The sequence below is a fragment of the Chiloscyllium punctatum genome, chromosome 52, assembly GCF_047496795.1.
Source record: "Chiloscyllium punctatum isolate Juve2018m chromosome 52, sChiPun1.3, whole genome shotgun sequence".
NCBI classification, from domain to species: domain Eukaryota; kingdom Metazoa; phylum Chordata; class Chondrichthyes; order Orectolobiformes; family Hemiscylliidae; genus Chiloscyllium; species Chiloscyllium punctatum.
In genome coordinates this window covers 47129060-47155419 of record NC_092790.1, presented here as the reverse complement: position 1 = coordinate 47155419, position 26360 = coordinate 47129060, and the positions used below count along the sequence as shown (strand labels likewise).

General features: G+C 46.4%; 1 long non-coding RNA gene across 3 annotated transcripts in view; it reads left to right on the top strand.

Moving 5' to 3' along the window:
* Positions 1–26360, top strand: part of LOC140470564 (uncharacterized) — an 85217-nt gene that overhangs the window by 582 nt on the left and 58275 nt on the right. The window contains exons 1-2 of one of the 3 annotated variants that reach the window (XR_011956527.1): positions 14275–14422; positions 14554–14720. This is a non-coding gene — a long non-coding RNA (uncharacterized lncRNA). Of the gene's footprint in view, positions 1–14274; positions 14427–14553; positions 14721–26360 lie in introns of those variants that run through there. The other 2 variants (XR_011956526.1, XR_011956525.1) reach the window with 2 other exon arrangements.

Sequence of the window (26360 nt, the reverse complement as noted above, 5' to 3'; positions counted from 1 at the left end):
CAGTACAGAGAGAGTGCTACACTGTCAGAGGGTCAGTACAGAGAGAGTGCTACACTGTCAGAGGGTCAGTACAGAGGGAGTGCCACACTGTCAGAGGGTCAGCACAGAGGGAGTGCCACACTGTCAGAGGGTCAGTACAGAGAGAGTGCTACACTGTCAGAGGGTCAGCACAGAGGGAGTGCCACACTGTCAGAGGGTCAGTACAGAGAGAGTGCTACACTGTCAGATGGTCTGTACAGAGAGAGTGCTACACTGTCAGATGGTCAGTATTGAGGCACTGCTGGACTGTCAGAGGTGCAGGACCGAGCCAGAGGGTTAGTACTGAGGGAGTGCTACACTGTCAATGGGTCAGTACTGAGGGACCACAGCGATGTGAGGGGGTCAGTACTGAGGGATCACCACGCTGTGAGGGGGTCAGTACTGAGGGATCACCGCGCTGTGAGGGGGTCAGTACTGAGGGATCACCGCGCTGTGAGGGGGTCAGTACTGAGGGATCACCGCGCTGTGAGGGGGTCAGTACTGAGGGATCACCGCACTGTGAGGGGGTCAGTACTGAGGGATCACCGCACTGTGAGGGGATTAGTACTGAGGGATCACCGCACTGTTGGGGGGTCAGTACTGAGGGAGCACCACACTATGTGTCGGACAGTCAGTACTGAGTGATTGCTGCATTGCCAGAGGGTCAGTACTGAGAGAGTGATGCACACTCAAAGGGTCATTACTGAGGGAGCGCTACACAGTCAGTGTGTCAGTTCTGTGGGAGTGTTGTTACAGAGGGTCAGGACTGAGGGAGTACTGGACTATCAGAAGTGCAGGACTGAGGCAGTGCCGCACTATCAGAATGTCAGTACTGAGGGAGTTCTGCTCTGTCGGAGGGTCAGTACTGAGAAAATGCCACGTTATCGGAGGGTCAGTACCGAGGGAGTGCTGCACTGTAGAAATGTCAGTGCTGAGGGAATGCTATTGTGTCAGAATTTCATTTCTGAGGGTGTGCTGCAGTGTCAAAGGACCAGTGCTGAGGGATTGCAGCACTGTCAGAGTGTCAGTACTGAGGGATTGCAGCACCGTCAGGGGCCAAGGGGCTGTTGCAGTGTCAGAGGGTCAGTTCTGAGGGAGTATTGAATGATCAGAGGATGCGCCTGTCTTAAAGTCAGTATGAAGGTGCGCCACACTGTGGGAGGGTCAGTGTACGTGCAATGCTTCACTGTCAGTACAGAGGGTCAGTACAGAGGGAGTGCCGCAGTGTCATAGGAACAGTACTGAGGGGAGTCTCACTGTCAGAGGGCCAATACCAAGGGAGTGCTGCACTGTCAGAGGGTCAGTACTGAGGGAGTGCTGCACTGTCAGAGGGTCAGTACTGAGGGAGTGCTGCACTGTCAGAGGATACTACTGCAGGAGTGCTGCGCTATCAGGGGGTCAGTAATGGGGAATAGCTGCAATGTCAGAGGGTCAATCTGGGGGCAGTGCTGCACTGTGAGAAGGTCAGTACTGAGGGAGTGCTGCACTGACAGAGGATCATGACTGAGGGAGCGCTGCACTGACAGAGGATCATTACTGAGGGAGCGCTGCACTGACAGAGGATCATTACTGAGGGAGTGCTACACTGTCAGCGCATCAGTCTGGGGGATACCTGCATTGTAAGAGAGTCAGGACTGATTGAGTGCCACACTATCAGATGGGCTGAATGGCCTAATTTCTGCTCCCATAGCTTGTGGCCTAAGAGGAATATCTGAAATTGTTCAGTATATTTCTGCCTCTGCTTCCTACATACCCTGCTCAGCAATGATTCCCACGTTCAGATTCCAGAGACTGTGTTCAAACAGACCGTCTTCATTTGGTTACCACCCTCTTTTCCCAGTGTTGGGGTTTCTGTTTCGTGTGACTGACCTGCCAGCTCAAAGGGATATTTTCATGCTGCAGGGCTGAGGTTTATTCCTCAGCTTCTGTGTGCTCATCCCAAATGAATCCCACTGTCCCACACTCATCACAGTCGTGTGTTCCTTATTTCTGAGTTTCCCAATGCTAATCCACATCCAGACTGACATCCCACACTCCTCCAAATCGTATCACAGGCTAATTGCCTGGGAGAAAGGAATGCTAAGAGGGGAAATAGAATTCTGAATGGACCTTACAGTGACATTAAGGGTGAATTGATAATGACAGAAACACAGTGAGAATTTGTGCATGGACCCAGAGGCTACAGTGAATGGATTCATTTTGTCAATGCTCATTGGGACAGGGTTGGTATGAAATCGTGAAGATGCTCTGTGATACAATTAAATGAATGAGCATATATATAGAGAGAGATGGTTCTGAGTGGTCTGGTCTTCTTACAACCCAATAAATCTCCAAAGACGGTGGAAATGTATCTCAGTTTACCGAATGAGGTGATGGAGGAAGTAGCAGGTACACTTGCAAACATTTTCAAATCCCCTCTGGCCACAAGAGAGGTGTCGTCGGACTGACCATGTGGTACTGTTATTCAAGAAGGAGCATGGGATATACCAGGCAGCTACAGGCCAGTCAGGCTAATACCGTGGGTGGGACGTCTGTTGGAAGCAATTTTGGGAGATAGAATTAATCAGCATTTAAAGAGACTGGAGTTCATGAAGACCAGTCAGAATGGTTGTGTTAAGTGGAGGTCAGGTCTTACCAATGGGATTGCACTTTTTAAGGAGGTGACCAGGTGTGTAAAAAGGGGCAACACTTTCCTGTCGCCTGCTTGGAGGTCAGTAAGGCTTTTTATCAGGATCCATACTGGAAACTATAGTGAACATAAAAACTCAAGATCCAAGGAATTTGGCGCAGAATGCTGAGTGGCAGGAAGCAGACAGTGATGGCCCAATTAGAAATCTCTGTCTGTTCATGTCTCACTGTTGGGGTCTTACTGATGTGGTTGATAGAAAAGGTTTAGATTTGAATGGTGGAGGGTTAATCATTGGGTTCATGAATGATATGAAGATTGGTTGGGTGATAAATACTGAGGAGGATAGCCTTAGATTACAGAAGGATGGAGATGGCCTTGTCAGATGGACCGATCAGTGGCAACGGGTGAGGTGCCTGAAGTCTGGAGGGTGATTAATGATGGGCCATTATTGAAGTAAGGCTGCAAGGAACAGCCATTGAACTATGGAGCTGTGAGCCTGATGGCAGTGGGGGGTAAGCTGTTGGAGGGCATTCTGAGTGACAATTTACATGGATTTGGAAAAGTAAGAATTGATTAGGGATGGTCAGCATGGCTTGTGGAAATGGTTTATCCAACTTGATAGAGGTTTTGAAGGGTTGACTGAGAAGATAGATGAGAAAGTTTCACATGGGAGACTGGTTAGTAAAAGGTTAGATGACATGACATCCAGGGAGAGAGAACAGCACGGTGCCGCAGTGGTTAGCACTACTTCCTCACAGCACCAAGGATGCAACTTTGATTCTAGCTCCCAGCCACTGTCTGTGTGGAGTTTACACATTCTCCCTGAATCTGTGGGTTTCCTCTGGGTGTTCCGGTTTCTACCCACAATCCAAATATGTGCTGGTTAGGTGGGGTGGCCATGGGAAATGCAACATTACAGGGATAGAATAGAGAGTGTGAGTGTAGGTGGGATGCTTTTCAGACGGCCGATGTGGACCTGATGGGCCGAATGGCCTGATTTTACACTGTAGGAATTCAATGATTAATCAAGAGACCCAATAATGTTCTGAGGATCAGGGCTCCAATCTTGGACTGCGGTGGATGTCGGTCCTTACAATCTGAAGGGGTTTGTGGATAAATGCAGTATGAAAGTTGGGCAGGGCTGTGTTCTGAGGTGTTAAGGGTGTGAATATTTTGTGGAGGTACTGTATGAGGGGCATTGTGGGTATACACAATAGAGTGGTGCTTTCTGAGGTATGAGGGAGCACTGTCTGGTGGTACAAGGTGCAGAATGTAGGAAGGTACAGATACACTTCCCTGATCATTCCCTCAGGGTCCGCAAGGCACACTGGTGTCGCAATTTGGGATGGAGGCCACGTCCATTTTAGAAGATTCAGATCTTTTTGAACAAACATTGAAAGATAACATCACCATGTGTCTTAAACATGGATTGGAGGAAAACTGTTGTCAATGTATGGTCACTTGTCGCTTGGAGACTCTCTAGAAAAGCAGGCACCCAAACAGACCAACGCTGTCGATGTAAGACGTGGTGCACAGGAAGATCCAACAAGTCATTTGCAGTTGCTGTCTGTCTCCCTACAGCAGTCATCATGCGAGATCAGGGTTTAGTCCTAGGAGAAGTAATCTCTCCATCGAACCTTCCTCCATGTTTGTACAGTAATCGTGGTTGTGTGTGTGTATCTCTGTGTGTGAGAGAGAGACAGAGAGCGAGTGTCTGTCTGTGTGTGAGAGAGAGAGTGCATGTGTGTGTATCTCTGTGTGTCTGTGTGTGTGAGAGAGGGATTATGTGTTTATGTATGTGTCTGTCTGAGTGTGTGTTTGTGTGCGTGTGTGTGTGTGAGAGAGGAATGTGTGTGTGTGTTTGAGGAAGTCAGAGTGTGTGTTTGAAAGAGAGTGTGTGTTTGTATGTATGTGTGTGAGAGGAATGTGTGTGTGTGAGAGAGAGGAATGTGTGTGTATATGTTTGAGAGTGTGTGTTTGGGAGAGTGAGTGTCTGTGAGAGTGTGTGTGTGTGTGTGTGTGTGTGTGTGTGTCTGTCTGTGTGTGTGTGTGTGTGTGTGTGTCTGTGTGTGTGTCTGTGTGTGTCTGTGACACAAAGGAGACACAAAGGTGCAAAATCCTAGAGAGGGGGCAGCTGCACAGTCTGATCCCACCGATCTCACTGCTTCCCACTCCCATGAGAGCTCTTATGTATATTTCTGTGTACCCAGCTGTCTCTCCCACATTTTTCCTTCACTCCCTATCTCACAACATCCTTCATATCTCTGCCCTGTTGACATTTCCCTGCAGATTCCCTTCCTCCAACACTCTGCCCCATTGTCACCCCATCATGTTTTTCAGGAATGTTTAATCATTCAATCTTCCCCAAAACCAACACCTTGCTCATCTCTCTCTGCATCTTTCTCTCAGCTCTGGGGGATCTTGCCTTTCTTGTCTCTAAATCATTCTCATTGCATCACAGCAGCCCCCCCCCCCACCCACCCCTCAACTCTCTCAGCTCTATGCTGCTGCTGCAACTCCCACCCCCACCTCTCTCTCTCTCTCTCTCTGTCCTATATCTCTCCCTGGGATTTCTCTCTTGCTGTCTATTTGAACTTCACTCCCTGTCTTTGCCTCCCCTTTTCCCCCTTAAATCTGTCTGACATTGTATTTCTCTTCCTAGGGTTTTACTATCTCTCTCTCCTTTTCTCTCTCTGCCTCTCTCCTGCTCTTTTTCAGTTCTTCTCACTTTCTCTCCCACCCTCTGCCTGCCTGTCTTTCTCGTGTTCTCTCCCTCCCTCTCACTGTCTGTCTACCCATCTCTCTGTCTCTCTTGTAGTTTCTCTCCCTCTGTCTCCCTAGACCCCTGTCCCAGTGACTGGGAAAGGGACATTGGGAAGAGTTGGTCTCTGTGTCACTGGATGCTGTACAGTTAATGCGGGGGATCAACCTTTTCCTGGTCTCTCCCGAATGTTACCCCGACTGTGGGGAGGGGGTTAGTGTAAGGGACATAAAAGGACTTTTCTCATTGAGTCTGAAATGAAGAAAAAGAAAAGGGAAGGGTGACAAAAAGAGAAAGAGAGAGATGGAGAGAGTGGTGATGGAGAAATTGAGGAGAGAGAGAGATGGGGAGTGAGAAACAGGGAGAGGAAGAAGGACACATATGAAGGGAGAAGGACAGTGTGTGTGGCTGAGGAATGGTTGCAGAGTGGGATCTTTCTGTGCATGACAGCAGTCAGTCAAAAGTTGTGTTCGTCTCTGCACCATGTCCTCCAGCCCAGGAGCTGTGGGTCTACATGGGAAGGGGGAGATTGGGAGACAAGGGGGGAGTGGGACAGCCAGAGATGGGGGACTGTTTGATGGGGTTTTGGGGTTGGTGGAGAAAGGAGGGGCTGCTGTGAGAGAGAGAGAGATTGAGGGAGGGACAGCATGAGACACAAAGTCTGAGACAGGATGGAGAAGAGGTGTTCAAAGTTTGGGAGAAGATTTGTAGCTCGGGTGCTCGTTGTTGTGGTTCTGTTCGCCGAGCTAGGAATTTGTGTTACAGACGTTTCGTCCCCTGTCACATCGACCTGGACCCAATATACCGGCTACTGCAGTGGACAGCTGGAACTGACAACCGGAAGCAGCAGAGACAGGCCACTATACATGTCAGAGGAAACATCACAGAAGCGCTTCACAGGAGGCTCCCAAACACTGAGGATGTCACCTAGACAGGGGACGAAACGTCTGTAACACAAATTCCCAACTCGGTGAACAGAACCATAACACGGAGAAGAGGTTTCCACAGAAAGGATAGTCAGTGAGGCCATTCAGGGGACAATCCTGAGGATCCTGAACAGGACCAAGATCATTTAATGGGGGAGGGGGGAATGGGCAGAAAGGACTCCATCTGTGATACAAGCCTTCTATAATTCTGGGACTGGGATCTTGCTGTGCATTAAAACAGCCACAGGCCAGTCAGTCAACCCAAACTCATTTACCTGTGTGAGAAAGTGAGGACTGCAGATGCTGGAAAGTCAGAGTTACAAAGTGAGGAGCTGGGGAAGCCCAGCGGGTCAGCCAGGAGAGTCGATGGTTCTGGCCTGACCTGCTTGGCTTTTCCAGCTCCGCACTTTTCCACTCAACTCCCTCTGCCCCAGGGAGTGGGGCTCACAGCAATGTTGGGGGGACAGCAAAATATTTGAGGGGGGGGGCACAGTTGGTGAGGCAATTATTTGGGAGGGAAGGCATTTGGGAAAGGGGATAAATTTGGGAGGACAGTGAAAATGAGGGGCATAGTATTTTTGACGGGGTACAAAATTGGATGAGATCTTTTAGGTCTGAAATAGCGAAAAACAGAAAGGGAGAGTGAGAAAAAGAGACATAGAGATGGAGAGAGTGGGGATGGAGAAGGGGATCGGAGAAAGATAGGCAGAGAGAGACAAGGAGAGGGAGAGAGTGAGAGAAAGAGTGTGTATGTGTGAGAGAGAGAGAGACAGACAGAAGGACAGAGAGAGAGAGGACAGAGAGAGGGAGAGAAGGGGAAGTTAGACTAAGACTAAGGAGTTAAACCATGGACAGACTGAAGGGGTGACACTTGTTATTCCAGTTGGTTCCAACTCTCTCTCTCAATTGATTTTCACATTCCCTCTCTCCCATGCCCCTGGGGTTTGCTTCAGCCTGTCTCTCTCTCTCTCCCTCTCTCTCTGGTTCTGCCTCTGGGTCTGTGAAACTGTTTTCTCTTGCCCTCTCTCTCTCTGGATGGTCAGATGGTCTCTGTCTCTTGCCATGCTGGTCTCCTCAGAAGGTCTTCAGAGATTCAGGCAATCAGTCTGCAGATAAACCCTGTTTTTGTTCATTTCTAGATGGTTTTCCGGAACTTTCTATCGTTCCGGCCAATTAGGTGAATCTGTTAATAGTTTGAAGCATTGCCAATCATTGGGATGGCTTGTTGCTGTTAGTTTCTTTGTGTAGCAGGAGCCGGTGCCTTCCTGTCTGGGCCCTCATTTGTTTGGTAGATACGTCTGTCCAGAATAACTGTTACCTTTTACATTATGCAGTGTTTGCGCTGTGCCTGGTGTGCGGGTTTTGTGATTTGGGAGATTTCTTTGGCCAATACACCTTGGCTGTCTCTCTGTGTTTTAACCAGGAGTTTGTGACATCTCCCCCAACTCATCCACTTGAAAGGAAAGAAAAGAAGCTTATGCAATAAATTACAAACCTAATTTTAAAAGCTGGTTATGCTTGTTGTCAGAGTAGCCAGCTGTCTGTGCAAAAGCCATTATGTACGTTTTCCAAACCGATGGTCTTATAGCTTCACTTGGAGGTCCCCACTGATGATGCTACCCAGCCAGGTAACGAAACGTCTGGATATCAAACCTATCACCGAGCAAACCTACACCCTAAGTCTTAGAGCTGATAAGTGATATCATAAAATCTTGAGAGAACAGAATCAGACCGTTCGGCCCATTGAGTCCACAATGACCCTCTGAAGCGAATCCAACTCAGACCCACTCCCCCCAAAATATCCCTGAAACCCTGCATTTCCTATGGCTATTCCAGCTAGCCCGAATATCCCTTGACAAAATGGGCAATTTAATATGGCCAATCTGTCGTAATGGCAACTTCAGACAGGCAATCAATACTGGGCCCAGCCAGGAACACTCAAACACTGCAAATGAATGAAACTAAGGTGATCACCCGGGGAGTTCCATCTACCTTCCAGCCCCTGGGAGTGTATCCGGGCATGATTCACCATGATCGTACCCATCTGTTACAGCCTGCAATCCTAACCACCGGTATCCCGAGATATATCAAGGTGAGTGCGGTTAGGACCACAGCCAATGTGAGAGGAGCCGAATTCTTGGATAACAGGCTATGGGAATGTCATGGTATGACCTGTTCCTTCCCATTTACGTAAGTATGGTCCCTGTCAATGTTCCCTCTATCTCTACAGTAAGTGGGAGGTAATCATGATAGCCCATCCAAATATCTTTTTTATACAACTCCGATAATTTGGACTTCATCCTACCTTTGGTCAATTGGGTTAAATAGAATCTCTCATACCAAGCCCAGGTGTTCCACCGAGAGTGTCCTTACAGCTGTTATTAACCCAGCCCTTGGTGAGCTGCTGTCACTGACAGTGAGAGAACTTGGTGTGGGTGTTCTCCTGGAACAAATATTTATTCTGTTTGTCACTAACCCGGGATGGGACTTTCCCTTGGCTGGCCTGCCTGAGCTCCTCCCTCAGCTGTTCCAACATCCCGTTACTGCACAGGGTGTGGTTTTACTGCTCACCATAATCTCTGATTGGGCCGTGGATGATCTGGTTAATCGTGTTGGCCTGACCCTCCAGTTTGGTCACTAAGTGATGGTTAGCCTGATTTTCCACGAATTGTCCCATGGTCTCCTCTGTGTTTTCTGTATTCAGTCTTTCTCAGGCTCATTAGAGAGTTGTTGGGTCAGGATCCTGAGTTTATTCTCCAAATTAGCCAAGTCAGGTGTACTGACCTGTAACACTCCTGCCCTGGGAGTGGACTCGTATACTGTGGCTAAATCATTAAGGAGTTCCCTTTTCTTTTGTCTGTTAATTACTTTTCTGCGTTCTGTGTTTTCCCTCAAATATCCCTGTCCATTGTCCCATTATCATGTGGTCAGTTGGGAACATGATTATTTTAATGGGGAAGGACACCACTGTGATTACTGTATCCCTGATACATTCATTATGATTAGTGTCAGGTTGTGATAAATGTTCGTGAACAAGGAATTCCCTGTGAGTTTAATGCCCAGTCCATTGCGAGAGCCTCGTATGTGTGGGACAAGCTGGAGGAGGAGCCTTCCCTCCTGGTCACAGCCCGTTTTTAATTTTGTTTCTGAGGAATCCTCCCTGGTGGACTTCCTGGGATATTACTGTCCGAAAATGACCCCGAGTCCAGGCAGGGATCTTGGTATCCTACTACCATGCACCCATTCTCGGGGAAACCCTAACAATCGCTTCTGATCCCTGAGCTCCTTTAACACAATGTGGAAATCCCTATTTCATATTCAGCAATTAATTAGCAGAGAGCCCAAGCCTCATTACGGGCACGATTTTGGGTCGAATCCCAGGTGTCCCTCCTCCTTTCTGAGACATGGGAGACAAAGGGTCGGGCCCAGTTTCTCATCGCTAAGAGAGGTGCAGGTCATATCCCCAAAAATCCAGACAAATTGGAACTAGAGTCTCTGGGTGAAGTTGACAGGGGGGAGGGGGGAGCATTCCCCTGGTTGTTGTTCTGCAGTTATGTAGCGCCTCTGCAGGTTATGCCTTATCCTGCCCTCGAGCAGTGAGGATCACTGTCTTCATCTCATCATGGATACCCCTCCCTAGCTGTTGGCCCTCAGGGAGGGCTGAATGGCCTGCTGGACTAAGGCACATGGCGATTCATTTGGTTTGCTCCTCAGCGTCCACTCTGTGTATGACAGACTGTCAGTCAGTATCTGTGACAGAGACGGGACCTTTTTGGTGCTGCCCACCAGCTGGGTGCCTGGAATGGCTGTTGTGTACGGAGTGAGACCATAAGCTGCTTTACACTGGGTAACCACAGGATTCATGGAATCTGAGTTCGGCTGTGGGTCAGGGCTGGGGGCAAAAGGTGCAGTTACCTGGGAGACAGGCAGTGGGAGTCCCCATCTGTGAGTGGGTGTGGATGTGTCAGTGTGGAGCCTGTCAGTATCTCCCTGGGGAGGTAGAACCCCAAAGGCACACATTATCCCATTCTGGAAGGAGTCCTAGTTCCCTAGGGATTGTATTTGCTCCTGACACCCCCTACTAGGGCCTGATGTGTGTTGTTCCATGTTGCAGGTGTACAGGATCCATGCAGCTGCTTGGAACTCCCTACACTGTCCTTCCAGATTGTCAATGTAACCTGAGGCTGCCTCCCCAACCCCAGAGACCCTCCTTTCACTGGATTGGGCTCTTCCCAATTGGAACTGGAGTAGTCCCATGTGGGTGAGATTTTCCTGCAACGTTCTGTCCTGCTCAATGTGTCAGAGACCTAGCTCTGTCACAGCCTGTAGGTTTCCCTGGGGTGACCGGATCCCAGATGTCTTATCCCAGCCGGGGGTCCTCTAGGCTATCGGCAGTGGAGTGAGCTTTCCAGCTTCCTTCCCCAGCTTCTCTATGGGCATCTCACCACAACTCCTGTACCAGGAATCCTTCACTGCAAGGCCAGGCTGGCTTCCTGCCAAATTCTACAGGACTGTTTCACATTTGTACCAGCTCGTGTTCATGTTGCTTTGGCCGCTTCTGGATGATGGGACACTTAGGTATGTTCATAGAATTCTACAGCATGGAGACAGGCTCTTTGGCCCAAACTGGTCCATCCACACTAACCCCGTTTCCCTGCACTTGGCCCATATCCTTCCAATACTTTCCTCTCCATGTATTTGTCCAAGTGCATTTTAAGTGTTCTTAAATGTATCCTCCTCGACCACATGCACTGGTAGTTCATTCCGTATGTGTACCACCCTCTGGGTAAAAGTGTTGTCCCTCAGGTTCCCTTTTAATCTTCCCCTTTCACCTTAAACTGATGCCCTTTCATCCTTGATTCCCCAAGTCTTGGATAAAAACTGAGTGCATTCACCCTATCCATGCCTCCCATGATCTTATATACCTCTATAAGGACACCCTTCAGTATCCTACACACTAAAGAAAATGTCCTTGCTTGTTCAACCTCTCTCTATATCTGTCTAGTTGAGTTCTGGCAACATCCGTGTAAGTTTCTTCAGCACTCTTTCCAGTTTAATAACATCCTTCCTATAGCAAGGTGGGTAAAACTGAACACAATACTCCAAGTGCGGCCTCACCAAAATCCTGCACAACGACAACAGACCTTCTCAACTTCGATATTCCATGCCCTGACTGGTGAAGGGCCCAGTGTGCCAAAAGCCTTCTTCACTGCCCTGTCTCCCTGAGTTCAGAGAGCCGTGCTCCTGGTATCCAAGGTCCCTCTTTTCCACGACACTCGTTCATGCCCTACCGTTCACCATGAAACCCCTGTCTTGATGTGACTTTCCAAAATGCAAGATCTCGCCCTTGTCTGTATTAAACTCCATTTGCCATTTCTCAGCCCAATTCCCCAGCTGATCAAGTCCCTGTTGCAATTGTTGAGAACCTTCCTCACTTATTTTAGTGTAATCTAAAAACTTACTAATCATGCCTTAAACATCCTCGTCCAAATCATTGATATAGATAACAAACAGCAATGGGCCTAGCACTGACCAGCTCAGCGGCACAATGGATCAGTGGTTAGCACTGCTGCCTTATAGCACTGTCGATCTGGGTTCAATTCCAACCTCACAGGATGGTCTGTGTGGGTTAGATCCTGTTAGGGTTGGATTGCCTACAGTATGGAAACAGTCCATTTGGCCCAACAAGCCACACCGACCTGCTGAAGAGTAACCCCCCCAGAATCATTCTCCCCACCAATGTTTACACTTGACAAATGCACCGAGCACTGTGGGCAATTTAGCCTGGCCAATTCATCTGACCTGCACATTTTTGGAATGGAGAGGAAACCAGAGCACCCAAAGGAAACCCACGCAGACACAGGGAGAATGTGCAAACGCCACACAGTCACCCGAGGCTGGGGTCGAACCTGGGTACCTGGCGCTGTGAGACTTCAGTGTCAACCACTGAGCCACCATGCCACACCAACTGAGTTTGTACATTCTCCCCATGTTTGCGTGGAATTCCTCTGGGTGCACCGGTTTCCTCCCACAATCCAAAGATGTGCAGGTCATGTAAATTGGCCATTCTCAATTGCCAAGAATGTTAATGGATGTGTAAGTAAGTTGCATTACTCAGGGGTAAATGTAGAGTAATAAAGTAGGGAAATGGGTTTGAGTGAAATAATCTTCAGAGGGCCAGTGGCTAACAGTGAGGCAAAAAGATCAGCAGGGACCCCACAAGTACTTCCCTCATCTCTTGAGGTGCTGTTGGATATGTTTGGTCAGGTCCAGGAGATTTATCCACCTTCATACATTCTAATGCATTCAACACATCCTCTCCTGTGATATGGTCTGACCCCAAGAGATCATCACTAACTTTCCCAAGTTCCCAGGCCTTCATGTCCTTCTCCACAGTCAACACAGAGGAGAAATAACTCCTGTGATTCTGCACACACATGTCCACTTTGGTCCTTGAAGGGTCCTATTTTCTCTCTAGGTATTCTTTTTACCTTGGCAGGGGGAGATTGCAGTGTTGGGTAGGGATCAGTCAGGGAGGGGGTGAGTGCAGTGTTGGGTAGGGATCAGTCAGGGAGGGGGAGATTGCAGTGTTGGGTAGGGATCAGTAAGGGAAGGGGTGATTGCAGTGTTGGGTAGGGATCAGTCAGGGAGGGGGAGATTGCAGTGTTGGGTAGGGATCAGTAAGGGAAGGGGTGATTGCAGTGTTGGGTAGGGATCAGTCAGGGAGGGGGAGATTGCAGTGTTGGGTAGGGATCTGTCAGGGAGGGGGTGATTGCAGTGTTGGGTAGGGATCAGTCAGGGAGGGGGAGATTGCAGTGTTGGGTAGGGATCATTCAGGGAGGGGGAGATTGCAGTGTTGGGTAGGGATCAGTCAGGGAGGGGGTGATTTCAGTGTTGGGTAGGGATCAGTCAGGGAGGAGGAGATTGTAGTTTTGAGTAGGGATCAGTCAGGTTGGGGGAGATTGCAGTGTTGTGTAGGGATCAGTCAGGGAGGGGAGAATGGCAGTGTTGGGTAGGGATCAGTCAGGGAGGGGGAGCTTGCAGTGTTGGGTAGGGATCAGTCAGGGAGGGGGTGAGTGCAGTGTTGTGTAGGGATCATTCAGGGAGGGGAGATTGCAGTGTTGTGTTGGGATCAGTCAGGGAGGGGGGATTGCAGTGTTGTGTTGGGATCAGTCAGGGAGGGGGAGATTGCAGTGTTGGGGAGGGATCAGTCAGGGAGGGGGATAGTGCAGTGTTGGGTAGGGATCAGTCAGGGAGGGGGAGATTGCAGTGTTGGGTTGGGATCATTCAGGGAGGGGGAGATTGCAGTGTTGGGTTGGGATCATTCAGGGAGGGGGTGATTGCAGTGTCGGGTAGGGATCAGTCAGTGAGGGGGATATTGCAGTGTTGAGTAGGGATCAGTCTGGGGGAGGGGTGACTGCAGTTTCGGTGAAACTGGTTTTTTGGTGACAGTAAAGATGGATGTACAGTCTGTATCTGGAACTGTAACCAACGAATCCACATTGTTCCAAAGCCAATAGAGTGTATGTTGGCTGCAAGATAGAAAGTGCTTTTTGAATTTAAGCACAGCCTCACCTGCCATCTGAGAGATGAGCTGTTCCAAAATAGATAAATGTTCTTGAGGTTTGGCTGCTGTTTTGACCACAATTCCAATTTACCCAATTAGTTTAAGTTGTGCCCAGGATACCAGCAACCACTGGCATTTGGTTTGATTGTTTTGACACCTTGATACTGATTCTAAGAGTTTATTTAGTCGTGGGTGTTATATAAACCCGGTATTTTGAAAGTATGAGGGAGAGCAACTGCCATCGAATAGCGAGCAACTGCTGCCGAGCCCGAGAGCGAAATGGCCATCTCACATCTTCCTCTCAAAGAAATTAGAAAACAATTTTAACCAAAGTACCTTTTCATGTAAAACCTTCAAACAGTGAAAAAAACGAAACAAGATTGCCCAGCGAGATCAGCAGCCAGAGGATTGAATTCAGAGGAACCTGTTTGGTCTTGAGATTAAGTTAAAGCAATGCTTAATAAGTGTCGAGTTTAATAATTGGAACAGTGTACTTTTGTGGTGTTGGAGTCAGATACTAAGTAGGTAAAAGAAGACGACTTGGATTTGTGAACAGTTGTTGTTTAGTGTTTAGTATTAGAGCTAAGAAAATGATTATAATTTTCTTAATGTATTGGAATTTTAGAGTTCTCTGTCCCTTTTACTTTAACAGATTACAGAGTGAACCAAGACTCTCTGGGTGTTTGGTTTAATTAACAGAGACGTTCGACCTCTGCATCGTAACCAATGGCAGGAAATTTCTGATGAGACTGCAATGGATAAGCAGCCCAAAGAAACTGAAAGCTTGATGCTGAAAAATCGAGGCCAGCCATTTCTTTGGTGAGTGGGTTCTAATAATATTATGTAATCACCTGCCACGATTTCTCACTTCACAACAGCTCATAGGTCGCTATTTGGGACATTAGTATAGGGTTGGTTGACATGGAATATTGACAGATTAACTCGTCTGTTTAACTGGCTCAGTACCCATTGAAGAATTTGATTTTTGATGGACACTTAGAGGGTTCCAAGCTGATAGGACTTACCCAGTAGGAAATTTCACTTTCCTGGACAATTCCTTTGGATTATGCTAAGATGGGGAATCTGCTGGTTCCCAGCTCAAACCTGCCTCTACACTGGGATAAAGATTCTCTGTAGGATGTGATGGAATATGCTCCACTTTCCTGTATGAATGCAGCTCCAATAAACACTCAAGAAATTTGACACCATCCAGGACAAAGCAACCTGCTTGATTGGCACCCCACCCACAAATATCCACTCCCTCCACCAAAGATGCTCAGTAGCAGCAGTGTGTCCCACCTACAAATGCAGTGCAGATATTCACGAAAGATCCTCAGACAGCACCTTACAAACCCACAGCCACTTCCATTCAGGATAATGGCAACAAATACATGGGAACACCACCTAGTGTAAATTGCCTTGCAAGCTTCTCACCATCTTGAAGAGGAAATATATCCCTGTGTCAAATTCCTAGAATTCCTTCCCTAACAACGTTATGGGTTGACCTACATGGACAATAGCGGTTCAAGAAGGCAGTTCACCACCAACTTCTCAAGGGGCAACTAGGGATGGGTAATAAATACTGGGCCTGGCAGTGATGCCAACATCCCATGAATGAATTTGAAAAATTGTTTCATGTCGGGAACAACAGGACCCTCCTGTGGCTTCACTAAGGAGTTTTATATATTCATTATGCAAGGAATTTGTGTAAGTCGTTCCTTTGCTGTGTTAGTGATCTTCACTCTGAACCGAGATAATGTTGCTGCAAAAATAAACTTGTTTGTGCACCAACTTAGGGTCTGCAGCATATAACCAAGTTTTGTGAAGTTATGCAGGAAAAGTGAGTCATCTTCAGGATGGACTCCTTGAATAACATAATGTAAGAAACTTAAAACAGAGATGAACAACAGGAGGATGAAGCTCCAAGAGATGATAAGGAGCAAAATCACAGATTTCCTCCTGTTCTCCATCTTTGGGTCTCTGAGCTGTAGATACTCCACAGAATGCAGTTCTGTTGCCCACCGTCATTATTGCTGGTTCACTCTGTGCAGTATCTGCAGTAACAGGATGAGGGAGGAGTTCAGACAGGCCAGCCAAGGGAAAGCCCCACAGCAAATTTGTGACAAATAGTGTAAACATTTGTTCCAGGAGAAGACCCACCCCAATATCTCTCACTGTCAGTTTAAATTACATTCCCTATAATATGGAAACAGGCTCTTCAGCCCAACAAGCCCATACTGGCCCTCTGAAAAGGAACCCACCCAGACCCATTTCCCTACCCTATATTTACCCCTGCCAAAGCACCTAACACTATGAACAATTTAGCATGGCCAATTCACCGAACCTGCACATCCTTGGCCTGTGGGTGGAAACCCATGCAGACACGGGGAGAATGTGCAAACTCCACACAGACAGTCGTCCAAGGCTGGAAATGAAGCCATGTCCCTGATGCTGTAAGGCAGCAATGCTGACCACTGAGCAACCATCCACCCCAATTACAGCAGCTCACCAAGGTCTGGTTTAATGGCAACTGCAAGGGCACTCTCAGTGATAGGGGCTCCAATTATCCCAAGTGACGAAGTTAGGATGATGTCCAAATTAACGGAATTATATTTTTAAAAATGTATTTAGATGGCTTATCATATCGTCCTCCCAGATAATGTGGAGATAGAGGGGACATTGACAGGGACCACCCTTAAGTAAATGTGAGGGAACAGGCCATGCCATCACATGCCCATAGCCTGTCATCCATGAATTCGGCTCCTCTCACATCCAGCTGTGATCCTAACTACACTCCCCATGAAATATCTCGGGATAGTGGTGGTTATGATTGTAGTTTGGAAAAGGCACCTATCCCCACACATGGGTATGATCCTGATGAATACAGACCAGGGGCTATAAGGTAGATCGAACTCCCAGTGTTATTATCACTTTATTCGTATCCATTAATGGGATGTGGGCATCACTGGCTGGGCCAGTTTATTACTCATCCCTAGTTGCCCTTTGGGAAGGATGGAGAATGACAATAAGAGTGACATCAGTGATACCTCCATTGTTGGAAGCCCATCTTGTTCACTCAATCCCCTTCCTCCAGGAAAGCCCTTCATGTACCCCTGGAACCTGGGCCATTAGGGATGAGGAATAAATGCTGACCTCGGCAGTAAGGCACACATTCAGTGTGTATGAAGAATCACATTTCAATCAGTGAGTGAAATGCTCTTGTTTGAAGAGGGCAGCTCCTACTCTAGAGAACAGAATAACAGCTCTGAGATATATTTTCACACATGGAATAAACTGGCTCGATGCAGCATTGGTTGAAATTATTTGTGATCTCGTGATGGGGCTCGCGGTATTTGTGTGGGCAGCATTATTGCTGGGAGATTCCAGGTTCTGTTTTTTGCTATTTCATTATGATATACTAAACAACAACGCTCCTTCATAATTGGGATTAAACTTGTTATTGTAATGAGTTTGTTCATTGTCAGAGTTTTGACACAAAGCTGAGCAATGCTGTCGTGTCAATCTCCCAAAGGAGCTTTCAGACAGTATAAGGCAGCATCTCTGGGAATACATCAGCCCAGAGTTTCAAACAAGGAGCTTGTCAGCTGCCTGAAGGGACAGATCACCTCACATGAAAACATGCATTGACCAACTCAGCAGGTGGAGAAGGTGTCCTACACCATCCTTGTTATTATTGTTGTTCTTGGTGTGGCATAAAGACATTTTGGACTTACTTTAATCTGCTGCTGATCTGCTCTCTGGTTTTACCTTTTGAACAACAACGTCACCATCTCATTGACTGGTCAGCCATATCCAGACCCCAGAACAGTGATAACAATCCAGTGAGCAGCGTTCATGGTACAATTTTCCATTGATGGAGACTCTCAAAGTCACTGCTGCTGCAGAATGTCCTGACTTAAGTATTCTCTCCTCTGTTCTGGTTTCGTATATTCTGAAGGTATGAAGAGAAATCATGCAACTTAGTTCTGAAGAAGGGTCTCCGGACATGAAACATTTACTCTACTTACTCTCTCACAGATGCTTGCCAGACCTGCTGAACAATTTCTGTTTTTTGATATACAAACGAAGCCTGTGTTCACAAGGATCTTGAAGGTTAAGGGCTGATCTGAGTGAAGTCCTCCAAAACATTAACAGAAAAAGATAAATGATTTCCATTGGCTGGCAATTCTCTACCGAGGAGGCACAGTCTGAGAATGAGAGCCAGAGCGTTCAGGAGGAATGTTAGGATGCACATCTACACACAAAGGATGGGAGAGGTTTGGAACTCTCTTCCACAAACGACAGTGCATACTGGAACTGTTAGTCAGTTTAAATGAGGAAGTTTTTTTAACAAAGGAACTGAAGGATACACGTATTTTGATTTGTGAAGCTACATCCATCTACCATGCCACCCAGAAATGTACTCGTTCTCACAGTCTCTGATTAGAGAATTCAAGTCTTGACAGATTGCCCTCCTGGTCTCTGTACGTTGAGGTGTTTGTCATGTACAGATGTGTAGATTTAGAGTGTAAATATCACCACAGTGCAAACACACCCTTGTTGTCACTAAGGGAGCCCTAAATGCTCTGATATACTACACTTAGTCATAGAGATGTACAGTATGGAAACAAGCCCTTCGGTCCACCTCATTCATGCCAACCAGATATCCTAACCTAATCTAGTCTCTATTGCCAACACCTGGCCTGTATCCCTCTAAACTTTACTATTCATATACCCGTCCAGATGCCTTTTAAATGCTGTAATTGTACCAATCTCCACTACTTCCTCTGGTAGCTCATTCCATACACACACCATCCTCTATGTGAAAAAGTTGTCTCCTTTGGTCCATTTTACATCTTTCCCTCTTACTCTAAGCCTATGCCCTCCAATTTGGGACTCTCTCACCCCAGGGAAAAGACTTCGTCCGATCCATGCCCCTTGTGATTTTATGAAACTTGAGTAGTCTCCAACACTCCAGGGAAAACAGCCCCAGACTATTTCAGCCTCTCCCTATAGCTCAAATCCTCCACCCTGGCAATATTTTTGTAAATATTTTCTGAACCCTTTCAAGGTTCACAACATTCTTCGTTTGGAAGGAGACCAGAATTGCACGTGGCCTAACCAATGTCCTGTACAGCCACAACATGACCTCCTAATTCCGATACTCAATCATCTGACCAATGAAGGAAAGCATGCCAAATGTCTTCTTCATTATCCTATCTGCCTGCAACTCTACTTACAAAGAACTATGAACTTGCACTCCAATGTCTCTTTGTTCAGCAACACACCCTTACCTTTAAGTGGATATGACGTGCTCTGACTTGCTTTTCCAAAATGCAGTACCTCGTATTTATCTAAACTAAACTCCAACAGCCACTGCTCGGCCCATTGGCCCATTTGATCAAGATCCCATTGTACTCTGAGGAAACTTTCTTCACTGTCCACTGCACCCCCAATTTTGTTGCCACCTGCAAACTTACTAACTGTACCTCCTATGTTTGCATCCAAATCATGTATATAAATGATGAAAAGTAGTGGACTCAGCACCGATCCTTGGAGCACACCACTGGGCATAGGCCTCCAGTCTGAAAAGCAACCTTACACCACTACCTCTTGCCTTCGAGACAATTCAAATGGCTAATTCTCCCTGTATTCCATATGATGTAACCTTGCTAACCAGTATTCCATGGGGAACCTTGTCAAGCACCTTACAGAAGTCCATACGGATCCCGTTCACCGCTCTGCCCTCATCAATCCTCTTTGTTACTTCTTCAAAAAAATCAGTCAAGTTCGTGTGACATGATTTCCCACAGAAAAAAACCATTGCTACTTTAAAATTAATCAAATTTTGGTCACGGAAGAATGGGGACCACACAACAATCAACAGACAGGAGGGTTTCCTCCCAGTTCGGGAACACTTCAGCGGTCCAGGACATTCAGCCTCTGACCTTCGGGTGACCATCCTCCAAGGTGGACTTCGGGACAGGCAGCAGAGGAAAGTGGCCGAGCAGAGGCTGATAGCTAAGTTCAATACCCATAGGGAGGGCCTCAACCGGGACCTGTGGTTCATGTCACATTACAGGTGATCACCAGTGCACTACACCCACACACAGATATTCCTACACACACACCCTCACATGCACACGGACACACGTACACACAGACGCACACACAGACACCCACACACACCCTTATAGACACACATACTCCCAAACATGCACCCCCTCACAGACTTAAGACGCTCTGCACTCACTGCACACACACACACACACACACACACACTTTCTCACACTCACAACCCCCACCCCAGACAGACACACACACAAAGACCCACATGCACACATATACTACATGTAGTTTGTTCAAAAGCTGCATACATTCATGTAGAACTCTGAGCTCAAAAATGTATGAATTTATGGAAAACTCTGTTATCTCACTTTTTAGATTAGAATCAATCTAAACATCAGGTCATAGACAGAGAACACAGGGGGCTAACACCTTCAACATATTGTCTAGCTATCACCATTGTTAACAGCTAACCCGAGAATGCAACTTTAAACAAAAGGGTTTTGTGATTTACACATGACAGAAGTGAAACTATCACTGTATTCTAACAGATGTTAGGCTGAACAGACAATCAATTTTTAAATGTATAATTTCAGTTAGATCACACTGTAAATTTTTGCTATAAATTCTGTGTTACGATCGAGCCCTCCACTATCACCTGATGAAGGAGCGTCGCTCCGAAAGCTAGTGAGCTTCCAATTAAACCTGTTAGACTATAACGTGGTATTGTGTGATTTTTAACTTGGTACACCCCAGTCCAACACCGGCATCTCCGAATCTTAACCAAACAAAGTTGCCTTCTTTAAGACTTAAGAAATCAAGTGTCTTCCGGCTCTTGTCTCAATTTTAATGTTTCTTACAAGGAGTCACCCATGAAGGAAGCGTTGCTGCAGCTGTTCCCAGTTTTACTGAGATCACAGCTGGAGGACTGTATCGGGCTTTTTAAAATCTCTTTACCTCAGAATGAATTTAATTACACGAGAAGGTGTATGGACATAGCTCACTCAGTTGATTCCTGGGATGACAAGTTCATCCCACGTGGAAATGTTGCGCTGTTTGGATGTATACCCTTTGAAGTTCAGCAGAAATAGGCATGATCATATTGAGACATAACTGAACCTGAGAGGACTTCACAGGCTGGATGCTGAGAGGATGGATCCCCACGTGTGGGTGTGTCGAACTAGGGGAACTGGAGAATGTTTGAAAATGTGGCCTCTTCCATTTCAGACTAAGATAAGGATGGATCTGATAATGTGTTGCCCAGAGAGCAGTGAAGGCTGAATTTGATAGATATTTGATCAACTAGACAGCCAGTGCTTATGTGGGTCAGGTTTGTTGTGGTTGAATGGTCTACATCTGTTCTGATTTGTTGCGCATCATGTCACAAATAGGAGGTGATTTGGTCCAAGGACAATCGCTTTAAATGTAAGGGTGCTCCCATTTCAGATTGAGGTGAGGATGCTCCTTTGTCCTGAGGGATGTGATAACTGTGGCATTCTCATCTGCATGGAGCAGTGAAGATATTCAAGGCTGAGCTCAGTAGCTCCTTGATGGTCGAGGAAGCCCATGTTTATTGGGAACAGAGATGGACAGGGAGTTCAGCCACAGTCAGATGAGCTCTGATCTGTCTGAATGGTGTATCAGAGACCGAATGGCCAACTGGAGCTCATAGCTCCCATGTAATGTCACACAACACGTCTCTGACAGAATTCCTCATGGCTATTACTGAGGCACAGGAATAAACCATTCAGCCCCTCTAAAGAGTTGCAGAGAATCTTGTATTCAACACTTAGAACGTACTGCACAGTGTACCAAGGAGATGATTTAACTCTTTTAAACAACTCCTCCTCATCTGACCAGATTCTGTGTATGTGTAGGGTTTGTCCATAGGGTCAGGCTGTTTTAATATGTTTTGGGTGGAAGCTGGAGAAGTGTAGCATTGTGAGGTTATCTGCGGGTTTGCAGTAGAGTAAGGTGCCCATCCTTGATGGAGATACATGTGTCCAAAATGAGACAGTAGAGAGTAGTCCATTGTGAGTGTGATGATGGGATGAAATTTGTTGATATCACTGTGTAGTTTTATCAGTGACTCCTCGCCATGGGTCCAGAGGAAGAAAATGTCGTTGATGTACCTGGTGTATAGTGTTGGTTGGAGGTCCTGCGTAGAGAAGAAATCTTGTTCAGACATGTGCCTAAAGATGTTGGCATATTGGGGTGCAAATTTGGTCCCCGTGGTTGAACCATGTGTCTGGATGAAGAACCTGTTGTCAAAGGTGAAGACATTGTAATTGAGGATAAAGCGGATGAGTTGTCGGACGGTGCTCGGAAATTGGCAGTTGTTGCTCGGCTTTAAAGAACTCCCAAACCTCAAACAGGTGAAGGGGTAAATGTAGGGGAATGGGTCGGTGTGGACTTGTTGGGCCGAAGGGCCTGTTTCCACACTGTAACTAATCTCATCTAATCTAAACTATAGAGGAAACAGAGAGTAATGAATAACGAACAGTACAGCACAGGAACAGGCCCTTCAGCCCACCAAGACTGTGCTCACACTTGATGCCTTTCCAAATGAAAAACCATTTATCTTTTCATGGTCCATATCCCTTGATTCCCTACCTATTCAAGAAATTGCTATTGTATCCACCTCCACCATTACCTTTCAGAAGCACATTTCAGGTACTTATCACCATCGGTGTAAAAAAGCTGTCTCACATCTCCTTTAAATTTTCCCTTCTTACCTTAAAACTATGTCCCCTTGTTATTGAGATGAGTATCCTGGGAAAAAAGGCTCTGACTATCCACAGTAATAGCCTGGGGCTCTGATTGCAAGTGTAGTGATATTATCACAATCCCACTGACTCTCCTGAAGTCAGCACCTCTCAGGGAGAACACACAACATTTCTGGTCAAAGTTTGTGAGAAGATTTGTAGCTCGGATGATCGTTGTTGTGGTTCTGTTCGCCGAGCTGTGAATTTGTGTTGCAGACGTTTCGTCCCCTGTCTAGGTGACATCCTCAGTGCTTGGGAGCCTCCTATGATGCGCTTCTGTGATGTTTCCTCCGGCATTTGTAGTGGTTTGAATCTGCCGCTTGCGGTTGTCAGTATAACTACTGTTATAGGACAAGCCAAAAAGAGAACAGACAAGGAATTCCTAGAGGCATGGCACTCATCCACAGATTCAATCACTAAGCACATCGACCTGGACCCAATTTACCGGCCACTGCAACGGACAGCTGGATCTGACAACCGGAAGCAGCAAATTCAAACCACTACAAATGCCGGAGGAAAGATCACAGAAGTGTTTCACAGGAGGCTCCCAAGCACTGAGGATGTCACCTAGACAGGGGACGAAACGTCTGTAACACAAATTCCCAACTCGACGAACAGAACCATTTCTGGTATAATTATTTTTGGCAGGAAGAGAATAGGAACAGTTGAATCTGGATATAACAAAGGTGCAGATGATGGTTTATTCAGCAGGTAGACTGAGACAAAATGGTAGACCTGAGATATTGCGGAGTTGATAGTGAACAGGATTGATGCTGGAGAGAATATGGAAATAGATATCAGCTTAGAGCCGAAGTACATGTTGGAGTTATACGCAGTTTGATTCCACTTCAGATATTGGCTTTAAAATTGCTTGGTTAGGAATGGAGTTTGTGGACAGAAGTCATGGCAACAGCTTCCTATTTCTCAGTATTTAAATTATGAGGACAGTAAGTTAGTTCAACAAAGATTGATGAATTCATAGTCAGATAGAAAGACTTACCAGGAATAATAGTGAGGAGAGGATAGAAATCAGCTTGAATCAGCCAAAGCACACTTAAGGTCCACCCAATCTTGAGGAAGATTGTGAAGACCCAAATGTAAACCCCTGGTCAGTTTTGGAACATTCCAGTCTATTGTTCCCATATTCTGGTCCATTGTTGGAACACTCCAGTGCATTGTTCTCAGACTCTGATCTCTTCTCTCCCTCACTCTTGAACTGTGGATCCTGGGTAGTGCTGCAAGTGAAGTTCCTACGGATACTATGTGATAATATTGTAAGACCCCCTTATTCATAGGAAGTAAACCTTTTAGTGAAATAATTTGATGCATGGAGAATGACATTAACTACAATCACTGAACGAGCAGGTTCACTTAACCCCATTCAAACCAATTTGTTTTATACCATGGTAAATTAATACATTTGATCAGTCTGGATGGGATGTCTGAGTGTTTCTGAGGAATAGACACAACAGCAAAGTGATTGATCTTAACTATTTAATGCTCCATAGATATGGAAATGTTGTCAGAGGACTGAAGAGTTTTCAATTATCATCTCTTTTCATAAAAGAAGAGGCAAACCCTGTAATAAAGAAAAGCCAATATAATATAATTAAAATATTGAGGAGACTTCTAGAGTCCACCATTTGGGGAGAATAATCTGTTCCTCAGAAACATTGGATTTACACAAAACAACTAGAATAGAGACGCAAATGGAAAACACATGTATCGACAAGAAAGGTCAGTTTATTAAGCTAGTATCAGAGCAGATCAATGAAGATGGTGCTGTAGATTTTCTCAACTAAAATACAATCAAGGGTCATTGTCGTGGAAATTAAATCTACTCAACTCTTAGCAGGAGCAAAGAAAGGTCTTTATTTTGAATCCTGCAGGATTGACTCACTACGCTACGCCAGATGCCTTAATACAAAGAGCACTGAAACATTGTACAGATGCTTGCCATATAGTGTTCCTTATCACACTCTCAAGGTCAACTCCCTGGTCTTTCAGACATAATGGTTCTTCAGCCTTCACTGAGTTCGACTATCGCAAGGTCAAGTAGAATGTTTACAGAATTCACACAGAGTTAAGCTGACTGCAACCCTTCATCAAAGCATCGTTTACAAAGATCAGTACAGCATTGAATTAAAGAAAAGCATTCTCTTTAAATTTCGCAGCAAATGGATAATTAATTTCACAGTAAATGGATAATTTCCTATTTCATTTTCCCCCTTTTTGTCATTTTATGACATCAAGCCCAACTACAGCAACAACTACAAAGAAATACAGAGCCGTAATAGTTATACATCAAAAAAAGTTTAGGAAACACCAGGCCTTTCCTCAGATACCACCTACCCGAAACACAGCTTTGTGGTGGTATCTTCCCTTGCTCTGGTGTGCCCTGTACACAGCCCATGTGTGAGCTGCGGCAGCTCCATAACCGTATGAGGCTTCTAATCACTACTTGCACTTAATTGGTTCTGGTGCTGTCCGATATCTCCTCGGCCCCAGCTACACGCCTATAATGGCTGGTGTGTATCCACTTGGTTTTCTGCGATCTTAACTGCTGTCTGTGTTGTGAGGAGCACTTGAAATGGTCCAAGCCACCTCTTCGGCATACACATGTCAATCTGCTCAGTTGGCAGCTGCTGGGCTGCCGTTCTTGCTGCTGAGTCTGCCCTCGCATTGCCTTGGGAAATAAGATCATTATTTTTTGTGTGAGCTTCACACTTATACACAGCGATTGATTTAGGCAACAGGACTGCTTCCAGGAGGTCGGAAATCAGGTCGCAGTGTGTGATGGGCTTTCCGGTGGAGGCCAAGAATCCCCTGTGTTTCCACAGGGTTCCAAAATCATGTACAACCCTAAAGGCATATCTGCTATCGGTGTAAATATTCACTGTCCTTCCCTCAGGCAACTTACAGGCCTCAGCCAAGGCAATCAGCTCCGCTGCTGGCACTGACAGATGAGAAGGGAGTGATCCCACTTTGGCTACCTCGTACATAGTCACTGCATCATACCCAACACAATTCTGGCCTGTCCCCTTGCTCCTGAATGCTGACCCATCCACAAAAAACTCCATATCTGGATTCTGACATGGTCAATCCTGCAAATCTGATCTAGGGCTGCAAATTTCATTAGTTACAGCAACAGAATCATGTGGGTCTGTCTCCTTCTGTGGGGAGAAGGCTAGCAGGGTTAAGGGCGTTACATCGCTTTATTAAAATTGTTAGGCGTCTCCAATAACACAGTATTGTATCGGAGCCAACGTGCTGCTGAAATGTGTGCGGTCGTTTGCTCGGAAAGCAGTCAGGATCCTGCATGTGGGACCAGAAGGGTTAATTCACCACAGCCGACTATATCCCTGGATGCTCCAACAGCCTTTTCAGCTGCGGCCACAGCTCACAGGCATTGAGACAATCCTGCTGCTACAGGGTCAAGTTTAGCTGAAAAATATGCTCCCGGCCTCAATCTTCCCCAATGATCCTGGAACAGCACAGATGTCATGCAGCCACGCTAATCATCTACAGTTTGTACAAAAGGCTGGTTTGGGTTCAGAATCCCAGTGTAGGTGTAGTTTGGAGAGCCCCTTTTTAATTCAGCAAAGGCACTCTCGGCCTCTGGGGTCCA